Below are 12,653 nucleotides of genomic sequence, written 5' to 3'. Positions count from 1 at the left end.
TGAATTGAAAAAAAAAAAAAAACAACTTAAAAACATAGTGTAATTTAATGGGATACAATATCCTACTTAAAAGACTTGTTGAAATAAAAACGGGATGCATTATTAAGCTTTAATTCACACTCCTGTAAACATTTTATCATATGTATAGTGTTCTCTTTTGGCGATAAGATTTCTACTACGAATATTAGTTTATTATCTAAGACTTGTGTGTGTTTTGCAATTAACGTTGTTTAACCATAAACATTGTATACTTGTACCGATCGAGTATCCAAGAATCATTTCAGAAACTCTGATCTAACCTAGTAGCAGATTTCTTATCTACAACTCCATTATCTAGTAACAGATTTCTTATCTATAACTCTATTTTTTCATATGAAAATTAAATCCATAAAATTATAGATTTAGGTAGCATTCATTTCATGAAATGTAATGAAATTAGAACTTTTTGCATAAGAATTGAAACTTGATTTGGAATTTATGTATGTTTGTTTCACATAATAGAATGGAATCAGATGGAATTGAAACATAAATTTCTTTTTTTATTTTATTGTTTAATTCTAATTCTTTCTTTTTATGGAAATAAACAACAAAGAAAAAGAATTTACATTACGAATATTTTATAATCACATAGTGTAAGGTGGTGTGTTTTTTTTCAACTAACTCATACACCCTGTTATCCAACTTCTAAATCTACATTTTTTTTATATCATAGGACTTGAATCCTCAACCTCTTTGCGATGAACACTTTTTATTCACGCATTGATACCGTTTTTGCACTATTATCTTTTTTCAATACTTTATTATTCTTTAAATGTTTTAGCTGAACATTTTTTATGAAGTCTAAGGAAATTTTCTTATTTGAAATTTAAGGATTTTTTATTATTTTTATTATTATTATTTTTTTTTTTTGCGTTTAATTCTCTCGAAATTGGTTTCATCGAATCATAGTTTTAGTTTATTTAATTTGCCTATTTAGTTTTATCGAATCATAGTTTTAATTTATTTAATTTGCTAATTTTATATCCTGTGCGGCCCTGAGGGTGGGCAGGAAGTATTTAAAAAAAATCCGAATAGTTAGCACGGGTTTGGGACCATACCCCATCAATTGTGTAGCACTAAATTAAAACTATGATACGATGAAGCACTAACATAGAATCGATATAAACAGGGTCGTTTCTGAGAATTTGTGTACCCTATTTGAGCTCGAAAAAAACATGCCCTTAGGCCTTGACGAAATTCGGTAGGGCTTGATATTTTAAAGAGGCACGTTATTTAAAAAAATTCCGATATGTATATGTATAAAAATATTTTTAATAGGGTATACTTACATAAACACCAACATAGGCCCACTTACAAAACTATTCTTATGGTTTAAATTAGTTATTAGTCCAGTGACACTAGCTTTAGAGTTTTAGTGAGACCAATACTCAATTTCGTCAAGGCCTAAGGGCATGTTTTTTCGAGCTCAAATAGGGTACACAAATTCTCAGAAACGACCCTGTTTTATCGATTCTATGTTAGTGCTTCATCGTATCATAGTTTTAATTTAGTGCTACACAATTGATGGGGTATGGTCCCAAACCCGTGCTAACTATTCAGGTTTCGCGCGAGACCATACTCTTATCATACTAATTTGGTAACCTTCCCAACCTCACGCCGGCTAACCTGGTGTAACCTAAGCAGCGCGCGAGGTCATAGCCAACACAGGGCCATATTTGACGCTTAGCTCCTTGGATGAAAACCCTTACTTCCTGGACCTTGCGCCGGCTACACGGGATACCCTCAGTGGTCGCGCGGAGGAAGGAAGCGCAGGTTAACCTAGGACAAGTACCAAAGGTACAAGTGGCAGAGCAATGGACCAATGAGCGTCTAACAGGCTGTATCCGATAATGCTGCACGATGAACAATCGTATAGTAGACAAAAAGGTACACAAGGACGCACACGTGGCACCAATCAGCGTGCGCCGACAATTGTTCCATGATCTCCAGTTAGCCACTGATGACAGACCAGATAACAGGGACAACAGTCAGGACACGTGGATCCATTCTGCGTGCGCCAACTATCCTCTCGCCTAGAAGCACCAACGGTCGTGGCAAAGGAGACAGAATGGATATTCATTGTTGTCGACTACATGCCCATGGCCCATCAACCCATCTCCTCTACAAACCACCTCGGCTATAAATAGTGAAGACTTTAGGCATCGCTCTCTTGGTCTCTCACTTTAATCACACACTTTTAGCCTCAAAACATATACTTATTCTCATGCCGGAGGATGGTTACGAGGAGAACCCCCCCTATTTCCCTCCTCGTAACGAGCTTTGTGTTTAGTGTTTTACAGGATCATCACCACAGCTTGGATGAGACAAAGAAAATTAACCTTATTTATCGAGAAACAAACCACAAACTAATCACCAGATTAGTTTGATGTTTCTTAACAATCAATAAACACAAAAAGAAAATGACCAATATGAGAGGAGACTCTGGTTTTCGATTTAATTCTTCATATTTATCCCTTATCACGAGTCATATAAATAAATAATATATACTTTATTTGTAGTTCTAAAATATGACCTGTATCTCGTATTGTTTGAGATGTTCTTTATCATTAGCTTTCTTCAAGATCATGAAATGTTCATGTTTTAGGTTTGAGATGTTCTTTATCATTACCTTTCTTCAAGCTCATGAAATGTTCATGTTTTAGTTTTCCTACGCCTATGATCTTAGTGAATTTTGTTTGGGTTATTAGTTTTCCTACGCCTATGATCTTAGTGAATTTTGTTCTTTATCATTGGCTGACATTTATCCCAACTTAAATGATTCTCTCTAACAATATCAACTTGTACAAATTTGGTCCCCATCAATCGTTTTCTAACTGGGTTAACCCGGCTAGTTTTTTTGTTGATGTGACAGCTTACGTGACACAAACTTAGTTATTAGCTGATGTGGTTGCTTATATGTATTCTTATGTGGCACAAACCTTGTAATTGGATTTGAATGATCCTAACTTTCACCACCACCATTAGCCGCCACCACCACCACCAATAACAACCACCACCATAAGCATACGCATAAGCAGCCACATCAGCCAATAACTATGTTCGTGCCACGCAAGTTGTCACGTCAACAAAATCTAACTGGATTATAACCCAGTTAAAAAATGATTGATGCGGGTTAAATTCTCACAAGTTGAGAATGTTAGAGGAAGTTTTTAAGTTAACATTAAGGAAAAATTACAAGTTTTGTTCTTTATCTTAATACCACTTATCAGGTGGTGTCATTTTTAACAAATTTTGACAAGTTTTGCCCTTTACAAGGAATTTTGTTGCACGTTTTGTCCTTTAGGCTTAACTCAGTTAGATTTTCTTGTTAAATCTTGTCACCCAAGGGTATGTTAGTCTTTTTACCCATTTATTTCAAGAGTCAACCTAAAAATATTTCGTTTTATTCTTTTAAATAATATTAAATAAATGGGTAAAAAGACTAAATACCCTTGGGTGACAAGATTTAACAAGAAAATCTAACTGAGTTAAGCCTAAAGGACAAAACGTGCAACAAATTCCTTGTAAAGGGCAAAACTTGTCAAAATTTGTTAAAAAGGACACCGCCTGATAAGTGGTATTAAGATAAACGACAAAACTTGTAATATTTTCTAGAGTTCATAGCCAAAATGGTCCCTGAGGTTTGCTCACTTTTGCCACTTTAGTCCAAAATCCAAATTTTTTAAATCTGGGTCCCTGAGGTTTGCATTTTGTTGCCATTTTAGTCCAAATTTCAAAAAAAGTCTATTTTTGTCATAATTTCTTACTGAATTTTGTCTTCTTCCTCTTTTCTCATAAGGGCAAAATTGTTATTATAAACTAATTTATATTAAAAAATGAAAAAAAAAAGCTCAAACAACTTTAAATAACCCTAATCAATCGATCAAAACACTCTCACCTTACCCCATCATCTTCTTCGGATGCACCAGTTCAGGATCAAACGTTGTGCCTTCTCTTCGGATGCACCAGTTCCAGTCTTCGTTGTAATCCATTGTTAGGGTTCGATGTTCGATTAGGGGAAGAAGATGATGGGGGAAGGTGAGAGTGGTTTGATCGATTGATTAGGGTTATTTAAAGTTGTTTGAGGCTTTTTTTTATTTTTTTTAATATTAATTAGTTTATAATAATCTATAATGACAATTTTGCCCTTATGAGAAATGAGAAAGAAGACAAAATTCAGTAAGAAATTCTGACAAAAATAGACTTTTTTTGAAATTTGGACTAAAATGGCAACAAAATGCAAACCTCAGGGACCTAGATTTAAAAATTTTGGATTTTGGACTAAAGTGGCAAAAGTGAGCAAACCTCAGGGACCATTTTGGCTATTAACTCTATTTTCTAACATTAATGTCTGCTAATGAGTGAAAATTAGAATTATTAAAATGAAATAATCAATTTTTTCTTACTGAGTTGGGTAGCCATTTCTACTAATCATATATACTTTAAGATAAAAAAAAAGAGTAAACTGCCATTTTGGTCCCTGTGGTTTCGGCATTTTTGTCATTTTAGTCCAAATCTCAAACTTTTTAAATCTGGATCCCTGTGGTTTCACTTTTGTTGCCATTTTAGTCCAAAATCCAAAAACTCTCTTTTTTGATTGTTGAAAGCTTGCTCTTTTGTCTTTTTATGCAGGGGCATTTTGGTCCATCTCAAGTTTTTTATAACATGTTAATTATTATTAACAAACTAAAGACTCCTCTTTCCCTCAATTCATCTCTCTCTCTCTACCTCTACACATCTGCATCTTCATCTTCTCTACCAAAACCCTAATTTTATTTCAAAACCTGCAACTTCAATGGAGACAGATGAAAGCTGCAACCACAATCACAACCTGCAACCACCAACAATCAACCACTGTAAACCACCGTCATCTCCGACCACACACCACCGTTATCCACCATAACCATCAGCCACCACCGCTGCCATCCACCACCGCTGCCATTGTGACAACCCTCACAAATCTAGGTATCCGTACAAATTAATTAATATTTAATTAGTGCTTAATTACTGTGCTTGATCTCAATGATGATTAAACTGCTTTCCGTTTTCTGATACATACATACTCATGCATCATACTTTATTACTGTCACTTCATTTATTATACACAAACAATAGTGACAAGATTGATGCACAAAAGCACAGCTAGCACAGTGAGTAGATACCCCAGTAAACATGCTGACATTTCCAGCACTAGACAGACATTGTTTCTGAGGCCAGTATGAGCCGGGGATAGATTACTACACTAGTAGGGAGTGTAGGGAAGTGAGGACCATAAAACTGTGCCACTAGGTGATAGTTATAGTGACCGGAAGTGCCTAAAATACACTTTAATTACAAAATTCTGCACTACATACAAAAATTCAGCTTTTAACAATACTAGTAAAGTGCAAAAACTTGGTAAAATAGTCCTAGACACTTTCCAAAGTGTTGGGAATTTAATGTGTCACTAAAACAATGTAAAAGATACTTTGAAGCTTTACTTAGTGTTGGATCGTTGTTTGACCCGACTGAGTCGATCAGAAGAGCTTTAAATCCGATTCAAAGGTGGAATCAGTGAAACGGACGTGGAAACAACTTGATACTATTAAATCTGTCACTTATATTGATTTTAACATCAATTACAACCTGAACAGATTTTGGCAGCACTTCGTTACAAATCCGGAAGTCGCTTGCCGAATGAAATGAACAGTGCACTATATATAGTATGGTGATTTCGCTCCAAATGACCAAGAGACGTTTCGGGCGAAATCAGAACTTTCTGATTTCGCTCGTACTGACATTCTGTACTCTCGAGCGAAATTAGGATCTTCTGATTTCGCTCGAAATCACCTCTTGCACTTTCGAGCGGAATCAAAATGTTAACCTCTAAACTCTAATTCTCGAACCTCGTGCACTGATAATCCTAACCTATCCTATTACTTGATACAAGACGAAGTCAATAGACGTAATGAACTAACAGACTCCCCCTCGGATATTTACGAAGTCTTCAGTTCTAGTCTTCATCATGACACATCTTCAGTCTTGATCATTCTGCCTTTTTCTTTCAAGTTGTTACAATGTAAGCATCCATCAATCTTTCTCTTCTTCAGCATCTTCAGGATCTTTTCCTGGTTCTTACTTTATCATCTTCTTTAGGCTCCCCCTTTCGTCAAGCTTCCGTGCTTTGGGATCGACACCTAGCTTTCCATCTACAAGCTCCTCTTTGCTTCAAGCTTGTCTTCAGACTCCCCCTTAGACTCTGCTCTCAGGATCGTAGTCTGGACTATCTGCAATCACTCAAACATTCATAAATATGCAACTGCGGCGGAAACGCCGGGGAGTGTTGGGACAGAATTATTTGTTTCACAACCATGGCATACAAAGTTATATTTTATTTATCAAACACGGGTGTTACATTGTTTCAAAACAGGAAATAAAGTGTTCAGAACATATTCAAACTAAGTCTATCTTCGTTTTATGTCTCTAAGGCACAGGTCCGCCCTAGTGTCACAATCATCATCCTAAGCAACAGCTCCTGAAAACACATGTGAAAGTAGGTACGTCAGCATAAAAATGCCTGTGAGATACATAAGTTTTGTGAAAATACAATTCATGACTTATGTTTGTGAAAATGTTTAGCCATGAACCTTGTAATTTGCTTTGTCTTGTAAATCATTTGAAAAACGATAAGATCAGATGATATGTATAATTAAATGTAAGGTTAAGTGGATAACCTAGTAAAAATGAGTTTGTATAAGATAAGTTGTTTGTAAAAAAATAATGTCTTGTGAAGAACATGTTATTTGTGTAAAACGTAATATGTCTAAACTGAAATGATTTAGATAACGCTACGACATGTAATATTATACAAACACTTATGTATAGGAAGTACCAGTGGCGTATCCACCATGTTTGTATCATATTACATACGCCACGTTACTCAAACCATTTTCCCAAACCAACCACCAAAGTATATTGTTCATGTGTAAATCAATTGTCAAGTGTTATTGTGTAAACCATATCAAAGTGTCCATGTCTAATGTAAACCACCAAATGTGTATATCAATGTCAAATTGTTTATGTTTAATGTAAATCATTGTAATGTGTATCCAAAATATCATGTATGGCATGTGAAAATATATCAATTGGGCCATAGGTAAAAATGCACAAAAACAGGGTATTGAATTAAACATAGTTTAAGTCAAAGTTATGTTTTGTGGAACAATTGCATGCTATACTGATACAAACATTTATGCGGTATTGTGAAAATTCATACATTCAAGCCTTTGTGACTGTAGTGATAGACCTTTAAACAAATTAAAGGTCTATATATGTTATTGTTTATCGAATTCGGTCATTCCTTCCAATCCAAACAAACCCGAGATTTCAGGAATGGGAGTTGTCAAGTCCTATGGTACCATTACCTACTAACGAGTGGCGTAGCTAATGTTAATGAATGTACATTGTATCATTTGAACAAACCAAATGTCATACCAAAATGTAAGCATGTGATGAATAATTGTACTAAGTATGCACACAATGGCCATACGTAGCATAAAATGTAATGTAAAATAATGTACTAAGTATGCACACAATGGGCATACATAGCATAAAATGTAATGTAAAGCAATGTACTAAGCATGCACACAATGGGCATACATAGCATGAAAATGTATTGTAAATCGATTGTACTAAGTATGCACACAATGGACATACATTGTGACACCCCAGGAAAACCAGTGAACAATACAGCTTACCTAGCTTCCTCAGTGAGTGCGTACCAAATTTCGGGACGAAATTTCTTTTAAGTTGGGGATAATGTGACAACTCGAATTTCCAAGATTTCTATTTCGCATTTATTGCACGTTCATGTATTGTTTAGCTGTTTATTTGCACAATTGATTGCTTTGGAATTGTATACGTTTTGATGCAATGAATCGTATTGTATGTTTGGGCATGGTTGTTTGTTAGTTGTGAAAGACTTGGTAAATATATGAACTTGGTGGTGAAACTATGAAATTATTATGAGATGGTGTGCATGTGTAAAATATGATACTTAGGGAGGTAGAGGGTAATTAGTGAAATCTTAGAGATACTTAACCCTAATCCCTTTTCACTAATCACTACACAAAACAAAACACGTACTAGCAATTCTCTGATTCCTTGGCAATCATCACCACCATCATCATTGACAAGACATTCATCACTCTTGATTCCTCCTTTTCTCTAGAATCATTCAAGGTAATTGTTTGTTGATTATTGTAATACTTGTAAACCCTAATTGATAGTTTGATTGTATCAATTCTTGATTATGTGTTCATGAAAACCCTAGCTCTCATATGATACTTCTGTGGTTTTGATTGAGTTCTGATGATTTAGAAAAGATTTAGTTTAGTGTGTAACTAATTGCCTGATGATAAGATTCAAGTCAGGATAGCATGATTGGATTGATAATTGATTTGCTGCTAGACAGAATGCGATGCAACCAGGGTTTCTTAGTCGTGATGGTATGAAAACGTAACTGTTATGATGCAAAGAAACGTATGACTTTTTGTTAGTCAGAGCTTTAATAACATTGCGTAGTCTGAGTTTTATTATTTGAGTTAGTCCGACTTTAAACATGCAAGTGTGTCCGATGATTATGTTCATAACATGCTGTCCGAGTTCTTAATGGATGCCTTTAGTCCGATGTTTAACCCTAGATAAGGGTCCGAGTTTCATATATATATATAACATGAAGGTCCGATGTTTTTAATAAGTAAGCATATGATCCGAAGTTTATAAAGGACTTGAAGTCCGACTTTTATCAGAAGTATAATGTCCGACTTTTAAGATAGGAGATAAGCTTGTCCGAGTTTTGTTACATGGATAACTTGTCCGATCTTTAAATCAAAACAAAGAGGGGTCCGAGTTTAGTGAGGTTGGTCCGAGTTTTGGCTTGATTAACAAGGGTCCGAGCTTTAAACCCCACCCCTTGGTCCGACCTTTAACCCTCCCACACCCCATGTCCGACTTTTAAACCCCCTCTCCCCCTTGTTTCTGTCCGAGCTTGTGCTTAGGGACTCTTGTCCGACTTTTGAACAGGGGAAACCCCCCCCCCCCCCACACTTGTCCGAGTTCTTAAGAAGGGCATGACCTTGTGAACGATTAATGTGAAGCCTTGAGTTGTATGTTAGGTGTTGTTGAATCTGTTAAGGTTTGAATGATGTATAAGTGTCCGAATTTCATATGTATGATGTGTTGTCCGAACTTTGAATATATGCCCACATGATTCACTGTTGTTAATGTTTGACAAGACTGAGTTTACGTTGATGCCAAGTTCAGAATTTCGTGTGAACAACATACTACTGCATGCTACTGTTTACTACTGTATACGATCATGTGATACTGTCTGATATGATGTTACGTGTTATTAAATGATATTGCATGTTATTGTGCGATACGTTACCGTATGTTACTGTTTGAACACCTAAGAATTGTAAGCATAATTGAAAGTAAAATACTCACATCGGATTTATGTGCAATGTACCTTAGATTGTGAGCAACGGACTTAAACACTAATTAACCCTAGAAGCAATAACATACCGAGCAAACCAAGGTGAGTTCACACTCTTACTAAGGCATGGGATTCCCAAGGGCTTGGGAATGGGATTGAAGGAATAAGATTGACTGGATTCGTACATACACTGTTACTAGACTACCATACCAGCGTCCTCGGTTGTGCAGGACACATACGTAAACCTACGTATGCTTATACTACTTACTGTCCTCGGTTGTGCAGGACACATACGTAAACCAACGTATGCTTATACTACTTACTGTCCTCGGTTGTGCAGGACACATGCGTAAAGCTCACATATGCATATGCTTCTTACTGTCCTCGGTTGTGCAGGACCCCTACGTAAAATCTACGTATACTTATACTTACTACTATCCTCGGTTGTGAAGGATACTCACGTAAAACCTACGTGTATTTATACTTACTACTATCCTCGGTTGTGAAGGATACTTACGTAAACCTACGTAAAGCTTGTACGTATTACTGTTCTCGGGATGTGTAGAACACTTATGGTTACGCATAGTCTAGTGGTTATACAACATGGGAAGCCCCTACCAATAGAACGTACTATCGGCCCAGTAGAGCCACATGTTACAAACGAACTTACTGTTACGCATTTACTTTCTGTGAACTCGCTCAACTAGTTGTTGATCCTCTGTTACATGCCTTGCAGGTCGTTAGATACATGGAGCTTGCACAGGGAGGAGCTGGTCGTTGTGGGCTTGGATCGTGATTGTCTTGTTAAATACTTATGACATTTGATACTTTATTGTGATGGGTTTTAATTATACGCTTCCGCTAAACAACGATAACTTACTTATGTTTTGGAACACCTATCATATGGAATTGGTTTGGTTTAATGGCAATTACTTTTACTATATATATTGTTTTATATGATTGGTGGCTTGATCCTGGTCAGTCACGCTCCCAAGCGGTGATACTCCGCATGTGGATTTTGGGGGTGTGACAGATTGGTATCAGAGCCATTGGTTATAGAGAACTTGGTTTTAATATGGGGAAAACGTTTTTATTAAAACCAGACTATAACCAGAACAGTGCTCTCAACGATCCACAACGACGCTTCGCTCCACGTGCAAGACTCAACATCCTAGGTAATAAGGTTTATGTTTATTGCCTACTTGCTAGAATTACATAGAACTTTGCTCGTGGTATGCTTAGACTACATTTGCTCACTACTTGTTATTGCTTGAGAACACCTAAGTGCTTACACTCTTCTGTCATCGCACTACTCGCGAACCATTCTCACTTACACTACTTTTACTACTCGATCATGTCTGGACGTGTTGACATGACTCATGCCCAGTTGACGGCTCTCATTAACGAACAAGTTGCTGCGGCGCTTGCAGCCGCACAAGCAGGAGGTATAACCTGCTATTCCAAACCTATCCTAGGATGTTAGATCCTACTCTCGTGACCCAACTCTCACGCTTAACCTTTACCTATCTTTCTTGCGCAACGGGTCAGAACGCACAACAACCTGTCTGCACATTCAAGAACTACATGAACTGTCGTCCAAGCACATTCAGTGGCACAGGAGGGCAGTGGGACTCCTCCATTGGTTTGAGAAGCTAGAGTCGGTATTCGAGATGTGTGAATGCCCTGAGGCTCGCAGGGTCAAGTACGCCACTGGTACTTTGGAAGGAATCGCGTTAACTTGGTGGAACGCGCAAGTACAGATCCTAGGGTTGGCAGCTGGTAACGCCACCCCTTGGAATGATTTCAAGGAATTGATCAAAAGGGAATACTGCACACGAGAAGATATTCACAAGTTGGAAGATGAGTTCTTTCGTTTGAAAATGACTGGGTCAGAAATTGAAGCTTATACTAAGAGATCGAACGAGCTGGCCGTGCTGTGTCCAACTATGGTGGACCCTCCAGTCAAGCGCATTGAGTTGTATCTCAAGGGGTTAGCGCCAGAGATTCAGAGCCATGTGACATCGGCTAATCTTGATAATATCCAAGCTATTCAGCGCCTTGCTCATCGTATTACGGATCAGGCAGTGGAACAGAACAAGCTGCCAAAACGCATCAGTGCTACCACCACTGCTGTTACTACTTCTGCTACTCCCAGTGACAACAAAAGAAAATGGGATGGGGATTCCAGCAAGGGATCAACTTCAGTTCAGTCACAGGTTCAGCAGCGAAAGACTGACAGTTATCAGAGTCCCAGTCAGCACTCTTCAGGCAATCAGGGGCAGGGTGGATATCGGGGAATTCACCCACTATGTAACAGGTGCAACAGACACCACAGTGGACGGTGTCGCAAGGAACGTTGTCAGAGATGTCTCAAGATGGGCCATGAAGCTAAGGATTCAGGAGCCCACGGCCTGCAAATCAGAGTCGCCAGCAGCAACAACAAGCAGAAATCCTATGCAAAGAAAAGATTGTTCGCATTCCTCGTTCTGGCCAAGAACCTCTCGAAGTTCAAGGCGACAAGAGTAGTGCTGTGGTTGGCATCACCTCTTCCTTGAAGGCTCAGAAATGTTTGCGGAAGGGTCACACCGCAATTTTGGCTCTCGTTACTGACGTATCAACGAAAGAAAAGAAGTTGGAAGACCATCCAGTTGTACGCGACTTTCCTCAGGTGTTTCCTGAAGATTTACCTGGTCTACCGCCTCATCGTCAGGTCGAATTTCAAATCGAGCTCGCTCCAGGAGCAGCACCCATAGCTCGAGAACTGTGTCGTTTAGCTCCAACCGAACTGGAAGAACTGTCAAAGCAGCTACAAGAGCTCTTGGAAAAGGGCTTTATTCGTCCAAGCTCTTCGCCTTGGGGAGCTCCAGTGTTATTTGTGAAAAAGAAGGACGGTACCTTCAGGATGTGCATAGACAACCGGGAACTCAACAAGGTGACGGTGAAGAACCGTTATCCTCTTCCGCGTATAGACGACTTATTCGACCAGTTGCAAGGGTCGTGTCACTACTCCAAGATTGATCTAAGGTCTGGTCATCATCAGCTGAGAGTCCGGGATGAGGACGTCTCCAAAACCGCATTCAGAACTCGCTACGGTCACCATGAGTTTCTAGTCATGCCATTCGGGCTTACGAACGCGCCT

The sequence above is a fragment of the Helianthus annuus genome, chromosome 14 (genome assembly GCF_002127325.2).
Source record: "Helianthus annuus cultivar XRQ/B chromosome 14, HanXRQr2.0-SUNRISE, whole genome shotgun sequence".
In the NCBI taxonomy this organism is placed as follows: Eukaryota; Viridiplantae; Streptophyta; class Magnoliopsida; order Asterales; family Asteraceae; genus Helianthus; species Helianthus annuus.
This window is presented reverse-complemented; position numbering follows the sequence as displayed.